General features: G+C 46.5%; 1 pseudogene; it reads right to left on the bottom strand.

Moving 5' to 3' along the window:
- Positions 1 to 8,161: 8,161 nt before the first annotated feature.
- Positions 8,162 to 9,281, bottom strand: LOC146206710 (uncharacterized; annotated as a pseudogene).
- Between the last annotated feature and the right edge of the window lie 11,235 nt (positions 9,282 to 20,516).

Below are 20,516 nucleotides of genomic sequence, written 5' to 3'. Positions count from 1 at the left end.
GATTATTCTTTTTTATCGTTGATGAGGGCTAAAAACCATTCAACTTCGCTGACGCTCCTCGCCGCTCCGGTTGCTTTTTAATCCCAGAGTTCGCCATAACTCGACTCGCTGACTCGACAGCGTCTACATGCTTTTAGACAAGCGGGTCAAGCGAGTTAACCTACCCCCTGCAAGCGAGTTAACGCGACCCGCTCCGCGGCTATTTTACTCGACCCGACTGGGTATACATGAACCCGACAACTGGTTTTTTACTCGACAGGCTTACTCGACCCGACTCTGTCGAGTCCATGTATACAGGGCTTATAACAAGCGAGGACATCGGCGCTTCGTAGAGAACCCTAGTGAAAAATCCCGTATCGCGACAAACGGGTTTGAACCGGTCCTGTATTAGCCCGTATAAATTTGATACCGGTGTGACCAGTCCTGTATGAAACTTAAACGGGTTTATATCGGACAGGTCATGTCCGGTATGAAACTCAATCCGGACGATCCAGTCCGGTATCGAGGGTATACAGGGCAGACCATTTCCAGTATGCATCTTATACATGACATCCCAGTCCGCTATGGATATGAAACAGGGCGGACCAGTCCTGTATTGAGCTCATATACAGGACAGGTCATGTCCGCTTTAACAGAAACCGGACAAATCCGATATGAATGAAACTGATACGGGACAGAGTATTTCCGCTTCTCAGTACAACTCGGGCGGATCGTGAAGCTCAGCCAGGATGACCACGTCGGAACATGCCTTCACGCTAAATAAGCATGAAACCATATATAATATACGTTAAAACTTTTCTGTATATGTGGAGTACGCATTGTTTCGTTCATACCTAGAATGAAGCCGTGGATGTGTGCGCTAGCAAGTACATACATGCATCGCGTTTTGTTTTTGCGTGTGCAACAGTCGCTGCAGCTTGTACGATCTTGCGGTGCATCTTCATAATCTGCGACTGAAGATCTGCCACCTTCAACGCGAAAGTGCAAGCAAGAACGAAGGGTTTCGTTAGCGCGGATAAAATACGCTCGAGAATAAATGAAACATCGCTGACCATCGAAATAGGCACAGGTCAGCCGGACATCGGAAGTCGCTTCCTCGGGTGTTTACGCATGCAAAACACTTGGTCAGAAGTAAATTCATTGGCGTCGCGGCTCCGCTGGCAGCAGGTGAAGCTAAAACAAGCAGTATTACAAGTGTTGGTGGGTGCAACGCATATATCTATATGTAGCAAAAATTGCATGCGTTCGAAGACGATGACAAAACACATCAGCGCTAGTAAATTGTGATATTCGGAGGCTTGTCTGCAAGAAAGCGATACATTGCAAAGATGCGGGACACGGATAACCCTTCGTGATAGCCAGGAAAAAGATGCAGCGTGTTTAAAGGGCGATCGTTCAATTACGACCACAAATTCTACACCCTACAAAAATACACAAACTACAAAAGAGCAATCTCGACTACATAAGCAGATATATAACCACCATCACCGTGTCCTGCCGAGGTGTAGTGGTTAAAGTTCGTGCTTGCTGGCTGAAAAGACCGAAGTTCGAATCGCATGTAATTTTTTTTTCCTTTTCTTTTTGTGTCTTTTTCCTTTTTTTTTCTTTTTCAAATGTAGTGGTGTTATGTAGTGTTCAGCCTGTATCAATTAACCAGAAACCTGACGAACGCGTCATTTCTGAAACTGATACCGGGCAGAGTATTCCGCTTCTGAACAGAAGCCGGGCCGATAGACGAAGCTCAACCAGAATGACCATGCCGGACACGCCAGCGCACTAAATAAGCATGCTACGAAACATATTATACAACTGTTCTGTATATAAAGGGCGCGCTTCGTTTCCCAAATACCTCGAAAATGCGAAGCCGTCGAAGTGTGCGCTAGCAAGCATATACGCGCGTCGCGTCGCTTTTGCGCGTACAACAGTCGCTGCAGCTCGTACGATCTTGCGGTGCGTCTTCATATCTGCGGCTGAAGATCTGCCGCCTACAACACGAAAGTAGAAGCACGAACGTATCGTTTCGCTAGCGATGACAAAAAACTGTTCGAGAAAAAATAAACAAACATCGCTGACCATCGAAAGATGCGCAGATAGCCGCACACCGGGCGACGCGTTCTCGAATGTTTACATATTAAAACCGCTCAGTCGGAAGTGTATTCATTGACATCGATGCTCCGCTGGTAGCACGTGAAGCTAAAACGCCCAGTATTACAAGTATTAATGCACCGGATATCTCTGTATGCAGGAAAACTTACAAGCGTTCGTAGACGATGAAAAACATCAGCACTAGTAAATTATGATATCTTGAGGTTTGCCTTCAATAAAGCGACGCGTTATAAAGATACGGCACATTTGTGAACCCTCGTGATAGCCTGCAAAGATATTCAGCGTGTTTAAAGGGCGATCGGTGAATTACGGCCACAAATTCTACTGCCAAGTAAAATATAAAAGTACGAAAGAGCAACAGTAGCTACATATACTGAATAATAACCACTGTAACCACAATCTGCCGTAGAGTAGTGGTCTGAAGACCATAAGACTGAGGTTCGATTCCACATTCGGTAGTAAAATTCTTGTTAATTTTATTTATTATTTTAAATGCAGTCGTTTTATTTTATATTGTTGCATGCTTTTTCCACCCTGCAACGCGTTTCTTACCGGAAACGAGGGCCATCAACCATACAGGCCGTTCCGGTATCAGAGCTCCGCGCGGTTTCATTTCGGACTTTCCAGGGCAGTACAGGAATTTGCTGAAATAGTCCCCAAAATCTATATCCCAGATCCTGTACAGTAAACCTGTATACGATTTCCTGTTCGAATTTTATACAAGATTTTCAGTAGGGAACAATAGGGGCGGCCTGTCTTTTCTGCATTGGCCTGCAGTATTCTCAGGTCAAGTCCGAGGAGGTGCGTGGGTGTGTGTGCGCATTTGTGTGTGATGTGCTGATAGGACAGTTGGTTGGGCGGAGCCAAAAGAAGCGGCTCAGAGCCCACTGGACGGTTTGAAAGCTGCGATTCCACAACTATAGTAATGTTGGACTGAAAAAGAGATTTAATCAGCCCACTAAGGCTGCTTTATTGTGTCTCGCCTGTACTCTCAGTTGATTAAGAGCTATCTCGCTCCCTTTAACGTGCTTGCACGTTTGCATATTTGTTGTAAATATGTAAAATAAATCTCCAGTTTACTCTTCTCCTAAACAACTCCTGCCATCATCTCCTTCCTCAACACCTTGCTGTTAAGTCCTGTGGGCCCGGTGTTGCTGATCATATCACCGTAAAGAGGGACCTTGCCACTCACGCCCAGGCATCTGCCGAGTCTTATAGATCGCCTGTATCCAAGACGTTGTGGCCCTGTGCCGTTAGGTTGATAAAGACATGACCGAAGCTGATAAGGTAAAGGCACACAATCAAAGGCATAGCCGACGATGCCTTTAACCTGCTACCCTGTCTGGACTGCTATACGGTTGACTCCGTTCTACAGGTTTGTCGACACGTCGAGCCGGCCAAGCACCCATTGCGCACCGCTTCGACCAGCTCCCAAACACCGCCGCTAGCTCCACGTGCGAGGATCTGCTGACCCTAAGGCAGCCTTCAAATCCTGAAAACGTGACTCGCATCGCGCGTTGTGAACTGGAAGCACTCGCGTCTGCTGCATCCAACCCGCAGGACAGCAACATGGCGACTATATCTCTTATTCAAGCCGTCGTCCGTCAGGATGTTGCCAACTTGAACATCCCCTGTAGCCGCACCGTGCAACACCAGAGTTCGAGCCCCGTCCCTCCTACGGTCGCTTCCGCTACGCCCCAAAACGCCTACAGACAATGTTATCGTTACCACGGTCCTGATGAATGGCGTACACCTGACAATCAGCCGATCTGTTTCACGTGTTCGCGTGTAGGCCACATCCCTCGCCACTGCCGCAGCCGCTGGTCATCACCACTTCGATTTTTCCCCTACATTGACCGCTATTCCGACTATGGCCCCCGCAGTTTCTCACCTCGTTATGAGCCGTTCCGCACCGAGATCACTCCGCCTCCTCCTGCGTCCAGTCGCTCTCCCTCCCCGCCAGCCCGCCGTTCCTGTTCGCCTCTTCCTGGCCGCAGCTCCTCACCGTCCTCCGCCGGCCACTTCATGGCAAACTAGCTAATGCTGCTCCCGGAGGTGACGCTGCATTGGCACCCCGCACCTCCACCAAAGATGCTATTGGCAAGTATTTGTTAAGACTTGCGCTGCGATGGGCTGAACTCGCCGCATAGACTTTAAGGGCCGTCGAGCATCCACACTGCCTTCATCGTCGTCTTCTAGAACAGCCCATCATCTTTCACGTGCTCCTCGGTCGTCGTAATCGTTTGTGAGTACTCCATTTCGTTGGTCACGCATTCCCCGTCAACGATATTTTGCACGCCGCTTTCAGTTTGTTAGTATTAACAGCTGTCGATCCTCCGTAAAAAAAGTAACTACTGGCATACATCAGGGAAGTATTCTTGGACCCCTACTTTTTAACTTACATATATGATATAGTTAAACAATACCTGCATGCGAAGTATGTTATATATGCATGACGTCTCATTGCTCTTCTCGTCAAGCGCATGTGAAGATGTGATAAAGAAGGCAAATAGAACACTAAGTACACTCTGTCAGTGGTCCCTTGATAATCAGTTGAAAATCGGTGTAACTAAAACTGAGGCTATTATCTTCGAACCAAAAAAAAAAATAATAAAAAGACTATTATGGCATGCGATCTTAAGCTAGGTTTGGAAATAATAGAGGTTTTAGACAATACTAAGATATTAGGGGTACATTTCAACAGCCAGCTAAGCTGGGACAATCATCTTAACGCTGTCATCAGTAAGCTTTCTCGTGTCACAGGTATCGTTAACCGGCATCGTCACTTACTTCCATGCAAAATTAAACTTCTCCTGTATAATTCACTCTTTATGTCCCAAGTAAACTAAGCGCATTTAGTTTGAGGAACAACTGCAGGTACCAATGAAAATAAGATTTACGTTTTACAGAAGAAGGCTCTGCGTGCAATATTAAACGCCGATTCTGATATGAACACATGCGATTTATTCCGCCAATTCAATGCCGTAAAACTATCTGAAATGTATAATTTTAGGTTGGCTGAAAGATATGAGAGGAATATAAAACAAAATGGTCAATTACTTGATGACACGGCACACCTGTTTCTAAACGCATACAATTTTACCCTAGCATACATAGCGAACTATGGCATATCCCAACATGCCGCACAATATATGGCACATACAGCTTAGCAAACACGTTGCCCCGTGTTTTGAACAAGTTCCATGCTGCAAACGGGGACTTCGTTGTCTTCTGCTTCTCTTCTTTGTCTTCTTCGCACTGGCAGCATTAGCTCCCCTGGTGAGGAAGCATCAACCCGATGCTCGAGGCAAGTCATGGACTCACAGGGAGGGTAGTCACAGCAGGTGCGAACATAATTCGTAACGTCATGTCCCAGACGAGGCCAGTAGTATTTTTCGGTATTCTGGCTTGCGTTCTAGTGATTCCAAGGTGGCCGGAAGCTGGTTCGTCGTGGCAGGCATGCAAAATTTCGTTGCGTAGATTCGTAGGAACGACAAGCAAGTAATGTCGACTGTTGGGGGCAAAATTCTTCTTGAGAAGCACGTCGTCACGTAGGCAGAGAGAAGGTAAAGCGTGCCGGTAAGCTACAGGAACTCTGCAGATAATCAATTGCCTTAGGATCAGGGTCGGTGCGTTGTTGCATGCCGAAGTCTGTAGAGCTTACTGCGTTGACGAAGGCGTCGTCTTCGCCTGCGTTAGTTGGGGCAGGCTCGACGGAAGCCCGGGAAAGCCAATCTGCGTCCAAATGTTTACGACCGGATGTGTAGGTCATTGTGATGTCATATTCTTGTAGGCGGAGACTCCATCGTGCAAGGCGCCCTGACGAATCCTTGATACTGGCTAACCAGCAAAGTGCGTGATGATCCGTCACTACTTTGAAAGGTCTCCCATACAGGTATGGCCTGAACTTCATAATTGCCCACACGATGGCGAGGCCCTGCTTTTCAGTGGCATAATAATTGCTCTCGGTCTTCGACAACGAACGACTTGCGTAAGCCAGTACACGTTGTTGACCCTTTTGGACCTGAACAAAAATAACGCCCAAACCAAAATTACTCGCATCGGTGTGTACCTCTGTATCAACGTGTTCATCAAAGTGCGCCAGAACGGGTGGTGACTGAGGGCGGCGTTGAAGGTCCTGAAATGTCTGCTGCTGCGGTGTTTCCTATTGGAACTGTACATCTGCCTTGGTGAGATACGTAAGGGGCGCGGCGATTTTGGAAAAATTTGGCACAAAGCGACAGTAGTTCGCACATAACCATAGGAAGCGTCGAAGTTCCTTCTGGTCTTGTGGTGGTGGGAAATTCGCGATGGCAACAGTTTTCTCGGGATCAGGAAGGACCCCTTCCTTGTTGACGACGTGGCCTAGAAACTTCAATTCTTCGTAGGCAAAGTGACATTTTTCTGCCTTTGATGTAAGGCTGGCGGACTTTATAGCTTGCAGTACCGCCTCTAGGCGACGAATGTGCTCCGAAAAACTTGGGGCAAAGACGATCACATCGTCCAGGTATACGAGACAAGTCCGCCATTCCAGGTCCGCGAGGACGCCGTTCATAAGCCTTTGAAAAGTCGCTGGCGCGGAGCAAAGGCCGAGCGGCATAACCTGAAACTCGTACAGCCCGTCTGGAGTGATAAATGCAGTCTTCTCGCGGTCCTTCTCGTCTACCTCGATTTGGCAGTACCCAGATTTGAGGTCCTTGGAAGAGAAATACTTGGTGTTGCATAGGCGATCTAAAGCGTCATCGATTCTGGGCAGGGGGCAAACATCCTTTTTAGTTACATTGTTCAATCGTCGGTAGCCAACACAGAACCGTAATGTGCCGTCTTTTTTACAAGGACGACAGGTGCCGCCCAGGGGCTCCGATATGGTTGAATAACGTCGTGATCAAGCATTTCCTTAACTTGCGTCGTAATTGCGGCATGTTTTTTAGACGAAACACGATAGGGTGACTGTCGGAGAGGTTGCACTGTATCGTTCGTAATAATAGGATGTTTTACAAGGTGTGTGCGACCGACACGCGGCAGCGACACGAACACAGTTCTGTAGCCATTGAGAAGGTTTCTCAGAATATCTTGCTCCGTCTGCGGTAGTGCCGGGTTGATGTCGTACTTTGGGTCGGCGACTTCCTCTTGTTCCGGTTGAGAATCACAAGTTAAACTGTGCACGCACCTAGTTTCAGCGATGGCATCAATATAAGTGACCGTTGTACCCTTATTGAGATACCGGTGTTCGTTAGTGAAATTGGTGAGAAGTCGATTTTGCCATCTTCGAGGATGACAACAGCCGGAGCAACAGAAACGCCGCGGTCGAGAAGCAAAGGCGGTTTACTCTCGACGACAGCTTCCACTCCCCGGAGGGTGTGCGCACCGACGGTCACCATTACACTGGAGCGGGGAGGAACAGCCATGTGCTCGTCGAGAATGTGGAGCGGCACCGGCAGAACACAGTTTACTTCGAGGGCATTCTCTGTCGAAAACTGAACCGACTGAGACTGCAGGTCGATGATGGCGCCGCTTTCCGTCAGGAAGTCCATACCGAGTGTTATCTGGAGCAATCCGCTAGCACAACAAACGTTGCCAGGAAGGTTTGCCCTTGAACTGTGACTCGCGCTGTGCACGTTCCTCTAGGTGTAATCAAATTTCCTCCAGCGATACGTATCTGAAGGCCGCGGCAAATGATCCACTGAGTATGGAATAATCGGCCCCAGTATCCACCAAAGCGGTTACGGCGATGCCGTCAACTGAAAGGTCTAAATCGGCTGGCGGTGACGTCTCGCTGCGGCAATGTCGAGGTGTCCGGTCTCGGCTCCAGTGCGTCGGTGCGGTGTCGTAGAGAAGGAGTCGGGCTACGCAGTTGATCAGGTTGTCGGCTTGCGGTTAACTTGGGCGGCTCGGTAATCGTCGTCGTTGTCTCTGAGTTGTTCGGCGTGGGTGAAGTGGTTTGCGTCGTTGGAAGGTCTTGTACATTTCGTCGTCGAGCAGCCACACCTCCAGAGGCTGCTGCGTCTAGTTTCCTCTACGGGGATTTCTAGACTGTTCCCGCGGCTCGGAGGAATCATAGCGGCGGGGCGAAGGTGGTCGGTGGCGCAGGACTGTCTTGGTTAGAAAGGTAGTCGGCAATCTCCCCCCGTGGGCGCTCTCCCGGCTGCGGACAGCGAGCACCGAAGGGGAACCCGCGAAGACCCATCTCTTTGTACGGGCAGCGACGCCAGACATGCCCAACTTCGCCACAACGGTAGCACAGCGGCCGGTAGTCCGCGGTTCGCCAGATGTCAGTTCGGCGGCGCCTGGGTCACTGGGGAAAAGTCGGCTGGTAAGGTGGCAGTGGCATTTGGGGAGCGACCAGCGCAGGCGCTTCGTGACCTGGTGTTGAAGGCGGCAGAAAACGGCTTGCGGCGGCGGCGTAACTCATTGTAGGTGGTTGTGGAGGGCTTGCAAGAAGCGGCGCGGCACCTAAAGCTTGTTGCACTTCTTCGTGAACAACGTCGGCGACCGATGCAACTTGCGGCTGTGCCGGCGTAGGCAAGAGTTTCGCCAGCTCTTCGCGCACAATGGCTTGAATGCTCTCACGCAGTGAGTCTCCTGATGACACGGTGGACCTCTCAGCACATGTGAACAGCATCGACACGGTCGTGCGCTCGTACTGCCGTGCCCGCATTTCAAGCGCTCTCTCGATGGAAGTAGCTTCCGTGACAAAAGCATCTACGGTAACTGGCGGACTGCGAATGAGGCCGGCGAAGAGCTGTTCTCTCACAATTCTCATCAATAATCACACTTTCCACTCTTCCGACATGTTTGGATCTGCGTGGCGGAACAAGAGCTTCATTTCCTCCGCGTATGTCATCACGCTTTCGTTCGGATGCTGGATGCGATTCTGAAGTAGAAGATCGGCCTTCTCTTTACGGAAAGTGCTAATAAATGCCTGAAGAAATTCTGCCTTTGAAAGTGTCCCATGTTTGCAGATGAGATTCATGATTGACGTACCAGGTCCTCGCCGAGTCCTCCAGGGCAAAGTAGACATGGCACATCTTCGCGTTCGCGTCCCAGGCATTAAAGATGGCCACCCGGTCGAACTGGTCCAGCCAGTCCTCGGCGTCTTCATGGGGAAGACCATGAAAGCGAGGGGGGCCTCTCTGGTGAAGCACGACATTGGCAAGAATCTCTTGTGTGCTCATAGTGGTAGTCTGTGTACTTGTAGACCGTAGATCAGGAAGCGGACCGAATTCGGGAGATAGACCACGTAGTCGCCGGCTGCCCTGGTGAACAGGCGTTTCTACCCTGGGAGTGCGTCCTTGGCTGCACTCGCGGCTTGAAAGGGGCGTCCGGTACATGAAAGATCTGCCCAGCCCTTCTCCACCAGATGTCACGTTGCAAAAAGGCGTGTGAATGCCGCAGAACCGGTAACACAGAGAGCCCAGTGTTGGCGAAGTCCAGGGACGAACGGTCCGAGCGCGAAACGGGAACTTCGTTGTCTTCTGCTTCTCTTCTTTGTCTTCTTCGCACTGGCAGTAATATCACGAGCATATCGCAAAGGTATATAGGATGTATGTGCTACTTTTTAGGTTCACTATGCTTTCTTTGCTTATCGCTTTCATTCTATAAAGTGTTGACCTCTTTCGAATGACCAAAGAACTGCTTTTCAATGAATTGTGTTTTTGTTGCTTTTTGTTATCATTTTTTGTGTGCGCTTGATTTCCTTATTAGGTTTTTTTTTTTCTAATGATGCAACAGCCGCTTTTTGACAAACATTGTTTGCATTTTGCAATGTTACTTGTGTAAGTATTTTCAATGTTGCCTGCTGGCTTGGAATGTAGGGGCCGAGGAGCACGTCAAGCCTCAATTTCTGGCTTTTTTTCCTTCGATCCTCACCATGTACACATGACAAAATAAATTTGAATTGAAATTGAAATGATACACTGATAATAGGGAGATTTATAATAGTAAAACAAAACGGTTGAGGGTAGGGTAATAGTGGGAATAGCGGAGAAGAAAGAAAGTCTTTAATCCAGGCGAGCACATTAAGGTGGATGTTAAGCTGTGCTAGTTGTAGTGGAAGTCTGTTATGAAGGACCTGATCAAATGCTTTTGAAAAATCCAGAAAAACTGCGTCGACCCGAAACCCTACGTTAAGTGACGATTGTAAGTCATTAAGGCCAGCTAGTGGAGTGTCGCATGAAAACCCTTGCGAAAACCGTGCTGATATTTGAAAATAATGTTATAGTCTTCGAGGTAGTTAATGACTTGAATATGAATGATATGCCCTAGACGTTTGCAAAAGTTGCTGGTTAACGAGATGTGCCAATAGTTAAGTGGGGAGGAACGTTCACCTGATTTGAATATAGGTATTACCTTTGCAGTCAGTAGGAATTAGTCTGTTTGATAACGACTGCGAGAACAAACAGGACACTTTGGGATGTATTCTTTAGTATCTTATGGTTAAAGCCGAGGTGATCCGAGCTACTTGTAATTTTGAGATTGTTTAACAAAGCTGAAATACCTGCTTCGTTAATAACTATGTCAGGCATGCAAATGTTATGAAGTGTATTTAAGACAGGAGATGAGCTAATGTCTTTTTTAATAAAAACTGATGAGAAGATAACGTTAAAAACCTGAGCACAATCGGATTCATTGATTATGACGCCATTGCTGTCGGAAAGCAAAATGTCAGAATGAAAGCCAGAATTTATGATGCGCCAAAATTGGTTGGTTTGGGGTTGGTTGGTTTGTGGGGTTTAACGTCCCAAAGCAACTCAGGCTATGAGAGACGCCGTAGTGGAGGACTCCGGAAATTTCGACCACCTGGGGTTCTTTAACGTGCGCTGACATCGTACAACACACGGGCGCCTTGCTTTTCGCCTCCATCGAAAAGCGGCCGCCGAGCGGAAGTCATGATTGAAAAACTGACGTCAGTGGATTTTAATAACAACTGGTATTCTTCGTCGCATTTCTTATACTTTTTCCACGTACATAAACTACCTTTTTTTTTTTTTTTTGGCCTGCCGGTAAAGTCGCTTTTTTGTTATTCATACGCCGCAGCTTCTGATTAAATCATGGTGTATTGCTGCTACATCTAATGTACATAAGAGGCACAAAGTTGTCGATAAGGTTAGTAGGGGTAGTTTTGAATAAATCCCATTTTTGCACAACAGTGAGCAATAAATAATGATTCTTGAACCGGACAGCGAAATAATCTAATTAAGTGTTAATTCTTTCATATTAGCTTTGTTGTAACATCAGATTTGTTTAACAGTAGTTTTCTTTTCGTTAAAGGAACCGGTAGTGCGTCCTGTTATTACGTCGTGGTCCGAAATACCGTCTAAATTAATTGTCTGAACAAATATCAGGATTTGTTGTTATTAATAAATCAAGAATGTTGGCAGTGTTCGATGTGCGACGTGTGGAATTGATGATAAGTTGCGATAGCGAAAAATCATGGCATGATTGAAGAAACATGTGAGCTTTGGTTTCACTCGCTGTGACGGATTGTGTGAACCAGTTTATACTAGGGAAGTTGAAGTCTCCAAATATGAGTAGTGTAGAGTTAGGAAACGCGTACAAATTTCACACAGGATTCGATTAAATTCAGTAGAAAAGCAAACAGTCATATTAGAAGGACGGTAGATAGCACCAGTGATTACAGCAATTGAAAAGCGCTTTAACGAAACCCATACATATTCAAGAAAAGAACTAATCATCACAGGTACAGCCAACAAATTGTCTTTTACCGCCAAGAGTACACCACCTCCTCTACAATTTTGTCTGTCGTTTTGAAAGATACCCAACTTGTTTCGGTGACAAAAATGCTGTTATCAGGAACTACGTCAGAGAGCCATGTTTCAGTTAGCGCTATGCTGATGCGGAGCATGAGTCGATCAACGAAGATAATTCAATGACCCTCGATACAACACTTCTGATGTTAGTGTAAAGGAAAATAATGGCTTTAATGGTACAACATGATGATCTTTGAGAAGAATGGGAAGTTGGTGTCTCTTCTGAGATAAAAGAAGAACGTCACTCTTCCGTGGATTGGCGAAAAACGCAGACTACGCGGGAAGCCTGAGTGTCCCACACATAGACGTCATTATTGATGTGAAGCTTATTAAGAGCGAGACGAATGCGCTCATATTCTTCTTTTTTTTTTTTTTTTACAGATTTGGCGTACTACCAGAGATTACGGCGGTTTTGTCGGGCGGCCTCAGAGAAATCACGAGAGATGCTGGAATCTGTATCCTTCAGCTTGGAACTGTTGCTTAGCACCAATTCCACATCTTTATCATTATAGAAGTTAGCAATGATAGGTCGCTTCTTTTGTGTCGAAAAACGACCCAAACTATGCGCTCTCACGATCGAAGTTGGCACCACACCAAGCTTACTGGAACAAAATTCACCTACGAGTTGCTCCGAAGTCGCCCAAGCTTCATCTTCTGTATCTTCGATGCCGTAAAAAACAACATTCGACCATCTGGACCGGTTTTCTGAGTCGTCAATTTAGTCTTGCATTTAAGATATTTCTAAATTAGGGTCTAAAGAGGACTGTTCGACCACACGCTTTGTTAGAGCATCCAAGTCATTCTTCAGGCTGATGTGAATGTTAAGGACCTTATCCAAAGATTTCAAGATTGTAGATATGGCAAGTTTTCATACGCGTTGGACAGCAGGAGCAATATTGTCCAATTTTTTCTCTTGTGCTTTAGTCACGGGCCCAGGGCTGGGTTCAACGTCGCCACCAAGAAGTAGGAGGCCCCAAAGGTACATGAATGCAGCACGAGCACCTTTGAAATAACTGGGTGGCGACGACACCGCGAAAAGGCAAACATCATCGCTACGGTAGCGGTATGTTTTGCACTGACTAACCTGGAAGAACATCAGCGGTGAGCGTGACATCCTAACTGCGGTGCCGTGGCCACTTTGTTTAGCAATGAGAGTCAGAACCTCTTCTGTTGGTTCCCGCTGATTTAACGCTTCCATAGGCCTCCTCCCAGCGGTTATGCTCCGTCTATTACGCTCGGCAGTCTGGCATCACCGTTTGGCAAGCCGTTCCTCTTTCTGCTCGGGCGTCTTCGCTTCTCGCTTCGCCTTCTCACTCTCATAATCTCTTTGCTGCTTCTATGCGTCGCATTTTATACTGTGCCGGCGGCTGCGTTTCGATGGAAGCGAAACTGGGAGACGTCCGTGAGCTGTGCGATGTCAATGCACGTTAAAGATCCGCAGGTGGTCGCTCTGTAGCCCTCCACTACGGCTCCTCTTTCTCTCTTTCCACTTTCTCTCCCACCTTCCTCCCTTCTATTAGAGCGCGGGTCAGGTGTCCGCAGAGCAAGTGTGACCGATACTGCACCTTTCCTTTGATGTGAACCAATTTATTATTATTATTATTATTATTATTATTATTATTATTATTATTATTATTATTATTATTATTATTATTATTATTATTATTGCGCTCTGCATCTTGGCGTCTCCGCTTGACGCGTTCTTCTCTTTGTTCGCGCCGCTCTCCTCTGACGTCATGCCAGACGGCGAGGCAGTGGTCGCTAGGCAACGGCGCAAGGAGCGGTGCGACCACGGCGCTGCCACAGCTACAGCGAAAATTCGACTTTGCGGCCAATGTAGCTCTCGCTACAATATGTCAATCTACTCGACATTCCCACGGCACGAGTTCCTTTCGCCGTGACATGCTCAATGTGAGACCTCCAGGAATAATTCGGAAGAATCACAAGTACTCACTCAGGCCCACTCACAAAATTTTGGTCAGCCTCCGGGATCACTCAAATTCACGAAACACACGATCGAACTCACCGAACTCAAGCTGAATCTGACCCGCAACTGGCTTGGACTCACTCCTACTCACGACTCATTCAGAGTCAACCATTCGTTGCGACTCATGACTCACTTTGACTTGCATCTCGGCTCCCTCACTCCTTTCGACCCTCAACTCATCTGGACTCACTCATTTCTACTCACGATTCATCTGGACTCATTTCAATTCAGGAGTCCTTTGAACTCAATTACTCATTTAGCTAAGCCGATTTCTTGCCCTAGTGGCCTTGACCAATGCAGAAAGCTTTGATTTCCGTGCTTTATTTTGTCAATCGTTTTTTATACGAGTAAAGCGCCTCATCTGATTTTACTTTGTTGTCAAACACAATCAAGGTTTAATACTATCGGCTCTCAGCAGGCATAAACAAAATGACTATCGGCTCTCAGCAGGCATAAACAAAATGCCTTGAAGGGCTTGACTGGACCTGTATACACCTTGCGTTTTATATCAGTGGCGACATTCATCTGTGCCTAATACGCGTTATACCTAGTGGCAAGGGCAGAGGGATATTATTTTATATTTTTTTGGTAGCCTCACCATAATATATGTGCCTAACACGCAAAAATTCGCCAGGGAGCACACGCGAGCAGGTATTTTACAAAATTCTCTCTTTCGGTCCCCTAACCAAGCGCCTTTTGTCGCGTCCATAAATACTTCTTTTCAAACCGCTGAGGCGAAAAAAGGCGCACGCCATTGTCACAAAAACACAGACCATAACCTGATCCTTAGTACGGAATCACGATTCAGATCATAACTTAAATTCGAGTCTGGAATCAAGACTCGGATCATGATATGAATTCGAGTCGAGACTCCCAACTCAAGCCATGAGCTGAATGCGAGTCCGGACTCACTTACGACCGACTCGGATCACGACCTGAACGAGAGTCTGGACTCACCCACTACTCACACCATGATCTCAACGTGAGTCGGTGCTCACTCACGACTCAGATCATAATCTGAATGTGAGTCCAGGCTCACTCATGACTCAGATTATGATCCAAATGCGAGCGTGAGTGAGCTCAATTGAGTCGATTCGTGAGTTATTCGGCCTACCTATGTTACTAGGTGAGATTATCGCTATGAATGCCGCCCATATATTTGAGGGACTTTTCGAATCGTTTGAAGCTGCTGTGTTATATATATATATATATATATATATATATATATATATATATATATATATATATATATATACATGAACTCTTGGTTGAAGAGCAAGGGAAGCACACTAATTCATATTTAATGTGATTTGCGAAGCACATGACCATTTCTCAAGAGAACTCAAATACGACTGCGGGCACACATACAGAGATTGGATCTCAGACACAACCACAAAAATCTCAATGTCATCCGCATAGGCGTAGTGTGAACTTGGTGGTTTGTGGGGTTTGACTTCCCAAAGCAACTAAGTCCATGAGAGACGCCGTAATGGAGGGATCCGGAAATTTCTTCCACGCGGGGTTCTTGAACGTGCTTTGACAGTGCACAGCACACGGACGCCTAGCTTTTCGCCTCGCCCAAAACGAGGCCGGGATTCTATCTCGCATCCTTGGGCACAGTAGTTGAGCTCCTTAACCACTACGCCAATCCGGCGGCGCTACAGCGAACTTAGCGATGACTATAAATTTAGCACCGAGAACAGTGCAGCACATTTAGGCACTGAGGCGATTTGTTTGTATCTCCCAAAACGGACACCATTTTGCACACAAAAAAGAAAACTCGCTGTTTTGATGAAATGCAGGTGCACACGTAAGTAAATATGGTGCATACTTAAATGCAAGTCGCTTGTGCGATAGAATGGCATGTTCTACAATGTCGTAAGCTTTGGCTATATCTAACGTAGAAAAAGCAGCCTGCATTTTTGACGTTGAGCAAGGAGAGTTGATTCTCGAGGTCGTCAGTGCATTTCATAACAAACCTTCGGGCTGGAAACCGATTTCACAGCGCGTTCCGCAAAGTCCGAAACACAAATAAGTAAAAGTAAATTAACTTGACTACATTTAAGGTAAAAAATATCAGACTAATACTATGGAGAGCACTGCCTCTGTCATAAATAAATAATACTTCAGTAATGGGATTTGTTAGGCGAGATTCCAGGCAGGAGGCGGGTTAATAGAATATTCTATTCGGTGTAACAAATAGTCCGGAAACTTCTCCAATACAATCTTTAGCATTTCCTTCGTTGCACCATTGGGTTCAGGAGCAGCAGCTGGTAACCTAGTACGACTGGAGAAAGTCCGGTAAGAGTATTTTAGAATTCATATTGAATTGGCTTCAATGGCGCAATAAACATTGGCTGAAAAGGAATAACAGTTGAGAACCTCTTCCCCAATCATAAACCAATCATTACAATGGTCTCGAATACTTCATTTGCAGTCAAAAAACAATTTTTTTTTTTTTACGTCGCCAGCTTTTTTCTTGTCCTCAAATGTCCGACAAGAGTCAAAGCGGCTGAGTGTAGTAGCCACCCACAGGCACAAAAGCAAATGTTCTGGAGCTTTGGACAAAGCCTTCATCACAAAGGAAAGCGGTGAAGGCATTCTGAAGTTCTTAAAGGACTATGGGTTGAGTTGCCGATCATAGACTAAGTGTGCGCCTTCGGTGCCTTTAATATAAATGACCATGGACACGCGAAAAAAATTTATTTTATTGCCGCTCTTTTTTTCCTTTTTCTCCCCTTGCTCCTCTCCCCACGTTCATAGCTTGGTCATAGCTAACTGGTTATAGCTTAGTTATCATTCCTGCCTTTCTGTTGCGTTTTTTTTTTCTTCAGCCAGCTCTGCTCGTCGTGTATGCTGGTATACGGTAAACGGCAGGCTCAACGAAACTGTGGCAGGAGCTGCCAACTTGGGTCTCTCGTCTCACTTGGGACGGTTATGTCAGAATCAGCCTGCGATGACCCTGGTATTCACGTTACCCCTATAGGCCACTGATGCTTGGTTAAAGCGGGGCGTTATACGTGGGCTGGTAGCCTACGCTATCGCGTCATACCCTTAAAGCCAGAGCTTAAGTGTCCCCCATATTTAGATGCAATAAACGCCTTTACCTCTACCAACTAAAACGCTAGTGAACCAACTAAAACGCCGGTTAAACAGACGACGCCGCACCGCTGCCGTTGCTGTGTAAAACTGTGCGAGACGGGGGTCATAGTAACCGGGGTGTATATGTCTCCCGAGACCAGCGTTGAAACTGCGTTGGACGTTTTGGCTACCGGTATGCCTAGCCGAACTGAAGAGGAGTTGGTTGTAGTGACGGGGGACTTTAATAAAGAAAAGAACTCCGCCTTCTTCAAGCTGCACAGGAGCGGTTTCTACTCGAGTTGAGCCAGCACCAACTCAAACCACCCCTTATTGGGGAAGCAGTTTAGACTTGGCTTTACACAGAGCCCCGGCAGATACAGAGCACGTCGTCAGCAGAGTGGAAACCAAGTCCCACTACTTCACTGATCGGAGCAGCGTCATATTGGTATAAAGAATAAAAGCCTAGTCGTTACCTGAACAGTTTGTCTTGTCTATATATCTATAGAGCTAAACCAAACGCTTAATCACAAGCTACAACTACAAGCGTAGCCATGCAGCCGTTGCTTTCGCAATTCAACTAGGGTTAACCAGAGCTAAACCCCAGCCAACTTTTTTTGTTTGTCTCTGTCTCTCTCTCTCTTTAAGCTCAGAAAAAAAAAGTATTAGTTGCGCGACTTAGAGATGAAACCGAAATAACCGTACTCATCTTTCACTCCTGAGACTGCATGCGCGTTTAAAGTGGCTGCGATGAACATAAAAGCTTTTAAGTGCGTAACACTACTAGCCGCAATCACGGATTTTGCCGATGTCTGTGCGAAGCCGATCCCCGCTCACTCTCTCTCTCTGCGTGAACTTGAAAGGGAGAAAGAGAAGGTGCCGACACGCGTCACGCGGCATATCCGTGAGGAGGCGGAGACACCTGCAGCCGAAGCCGCTCTCTCTCCGGCTCTCAGTGAACTTGAACCCTTCCAAGAGAAGGTTGCGACGAAGTTGAAGGCCCGCGAGCAACACGCGACTTAGGTTGACTTAGGTTAGGGTTCACGCTATTTTCATCCAATGACCTGCGCCTTCTCAGCGGATTTTAAAACAGTATCCTTACGAAATATGTCTCATAAGTTTTTGATTTGAAGTAATACTTTTACGCGGCCCGTTCATCAGGTGTCAATAATTTATGATTTGAATTTCCGATGCACTCTTGATTTACAATTAGCCACTCATTGTCTGATTAAGGAGGGATGTGGTTTTTCTTGCTGATTTTAGTGCAATAGCTTTTCAAGGACTATAGACACCAAATTTTGTTGGGATATTTCTTTTTGTTATTGATGCGTAATACATTCCTGTATAGGGATCACCACGCGGTTTTTGCCCATGACCGCTATGTAATTTTTATTTGAATTTTCTTTTCTCGTCAGTTTCGGTTTCGGTTTTAGCAGTCGAGAAAGGGCTTTGGCATCACAATCAAGTCTAGGCCACGGGTGGCATGAAAAAAGACGCTTCACCTTTTGTAATTCCTGTCCTTGTGGCAGGCTGGCTTTAATGTTCTAGTGAAGTAAAACGACACAGGAGCAATTACATCGCTGTTTTATTCATACATCACCTGACTTTGTCGTTACAGCCACCGCGCGACTGTTGAAACCGAAACTAAAGAAAAAAGAAATTTGATTATACCTTTTTCAGCGGCTATAGGAGAATATCATTAGGTTGTTCATGTACAGTAATGTCTTACACACCATTACAGAAGATAAAAACTGAACTTCAAAAATGAAGTGTCTATACTCATTTAAAACCAACCAGTAAAACACTACCTACGCAAAACTGAATTACAAGCTAAAAAAAATTAGTGATTAAACAAATAGCAAAATGCACGTACGCGAAGCAGACTCCCCTAGGGGAGCTTCAGGTGCCAAAAACGCTGCCGCGTGATAGCCGTAAAGGCGGCGCTTATATGTACACCAAGTTTTTTACCATATTAAATTGGTATACAAACATGCTATAAGCTCATGGTGCATTTCCGTACAATGTACGATACTTAACTATTTTAAGGCGACAGGCTTCAATAGCTCATACTGACCGCGTTTGTTCTTTCGGTTACACTAAAGCTGTCAATAAAATGATGTCATCACCAGAAACAGAAAGTAACGTCTTCAGAAAAATAAAAATCCCGTCTCCACCGGGAATCACACCTCCGTCCCTCGGATCTCCAGCCGAGCACTTTAACCGACTACGCCACGCCCGGGACCGTGAAACGCACATCATAATTCTCTTTGTCCACCGTGAGGGTGGTAGTAAACAATAAATAAATAAATCCTGCCTCCACCGGAAATCGAAATTTCATCCCTCGGATCCCCAGCTGAGCGCTTTAACCAATCGCGCCACACCCGGGATCGTGAAACACGCTTCATAATTCTTCTTTTCTACAGTGAGGATGATAGTAGCGATGACAATGACGCTGAAATTAGAGATAATGACAATGATGGCATTGGCAATGGTAATGACGGTGCAGTCAGTTGATAATAATAATGAGAGCGAACGTGATGCACCGTGGGCATCAGCAACGCTCAGGATTTCGCACTTCTGCAGTGCAGACTCCACAGTGCTCTCAGAATTATTTTTTTTTTCTTAGCGAAAGCTACACTGCGCTAGGTTTTCAAGCCGTCGGCGTGGCACCGTGGCATCGTGTGCCGTATTATGGCCCCTGGAAAAACTTGCTAGTCTTCCGTCTGTTGTTGTTGAAAACTTTTATTTGCAAAAAGAAAGAAAAGGAAGAAAGAAGCTGAAGAGATTATACATTTCGGGTGGAATCCTTATTTCAGGATCCCAATGACCACCGCTGTCGCTCTGGCCTGGACAACCATTTTTCTTTGGGTCTCCAAATCTGAGCTCAGATTGGAGATCTGCCATTGTTCCTCGGAGTTTTGTGTCCAAGCCGTGGGGTTTATCGCCGAAGCATCCCCAAGTGACGTGGTATGTGGTTGGGGTCTCGCCACACCAAGGGCAGAAGTCGTTATATCGATTAGGAAAAAATATGTTAAGCTTATGCAGGTTTGGGTAAGTGTTTGTAGTTTGCGCCAATCTTTAGCCTCTCCCGCGGTGAGTTGGCGGTGCGGAGGGGAAAGACTTGTCTCTTTGTTCGGAGAGAAAGCAGTCTTTCGTCATAGGAGGGGGTAGTGGGATAAGGTCGGGAAGGTTGCCTGCTCCGTTTGTGTATCCTCGAGCTAGACCATCCGCAGCCTCGTTACCCTCAAGACCCTCGTGACCGGGAGCCCAAGTGATTTGATGCTTGCTGGTGGATTTTTGGCTGTACTCAGTGTTGAGTATAGGTGCGTTGGATTTCGGGATTCTGCCTGAGAGAAAGAGCCGACAGGCCAACTTTGAGTCTGTTACTATATTGAGGTTCTGTCCCGAGATGTCTCCATGCTGTATGGCCAGCGCTATTGCGGCTGTTTCGGCTGCAGTTGGGCTACTTGTTGGAATAGAGGCGCTGGTGATTTCCTTGAAGTTGGTGTCTAGCACTACAGCCCGGTGTGAGCTGAGTTTGGGTATGTGGCAGCGTCAACGTAGACTGCGTTTCT

The sequence above is a fragment of the Amblyomma maculatum genome, chromosome 1 (genome assembly GCF_055883805.1).
Source record: "Amblyomma maculatum isolate TAMU_Amacu chromosome 1, ASM5588380v1, whole genome shotgun sequence".
In the NCBI taxonomy this organism is placed as follows: domain Eukaryota; kingdom Metazoa; phylum Arthropoda; class Arachnida; order Ixodida; family Ixodidae; genus Amblyomma; species Amblyomma maculatum.
Note: the sequence above shows the minus strand (reverse complement) of the source record. Positions and strands in the feature narration are given on the sequence as shown.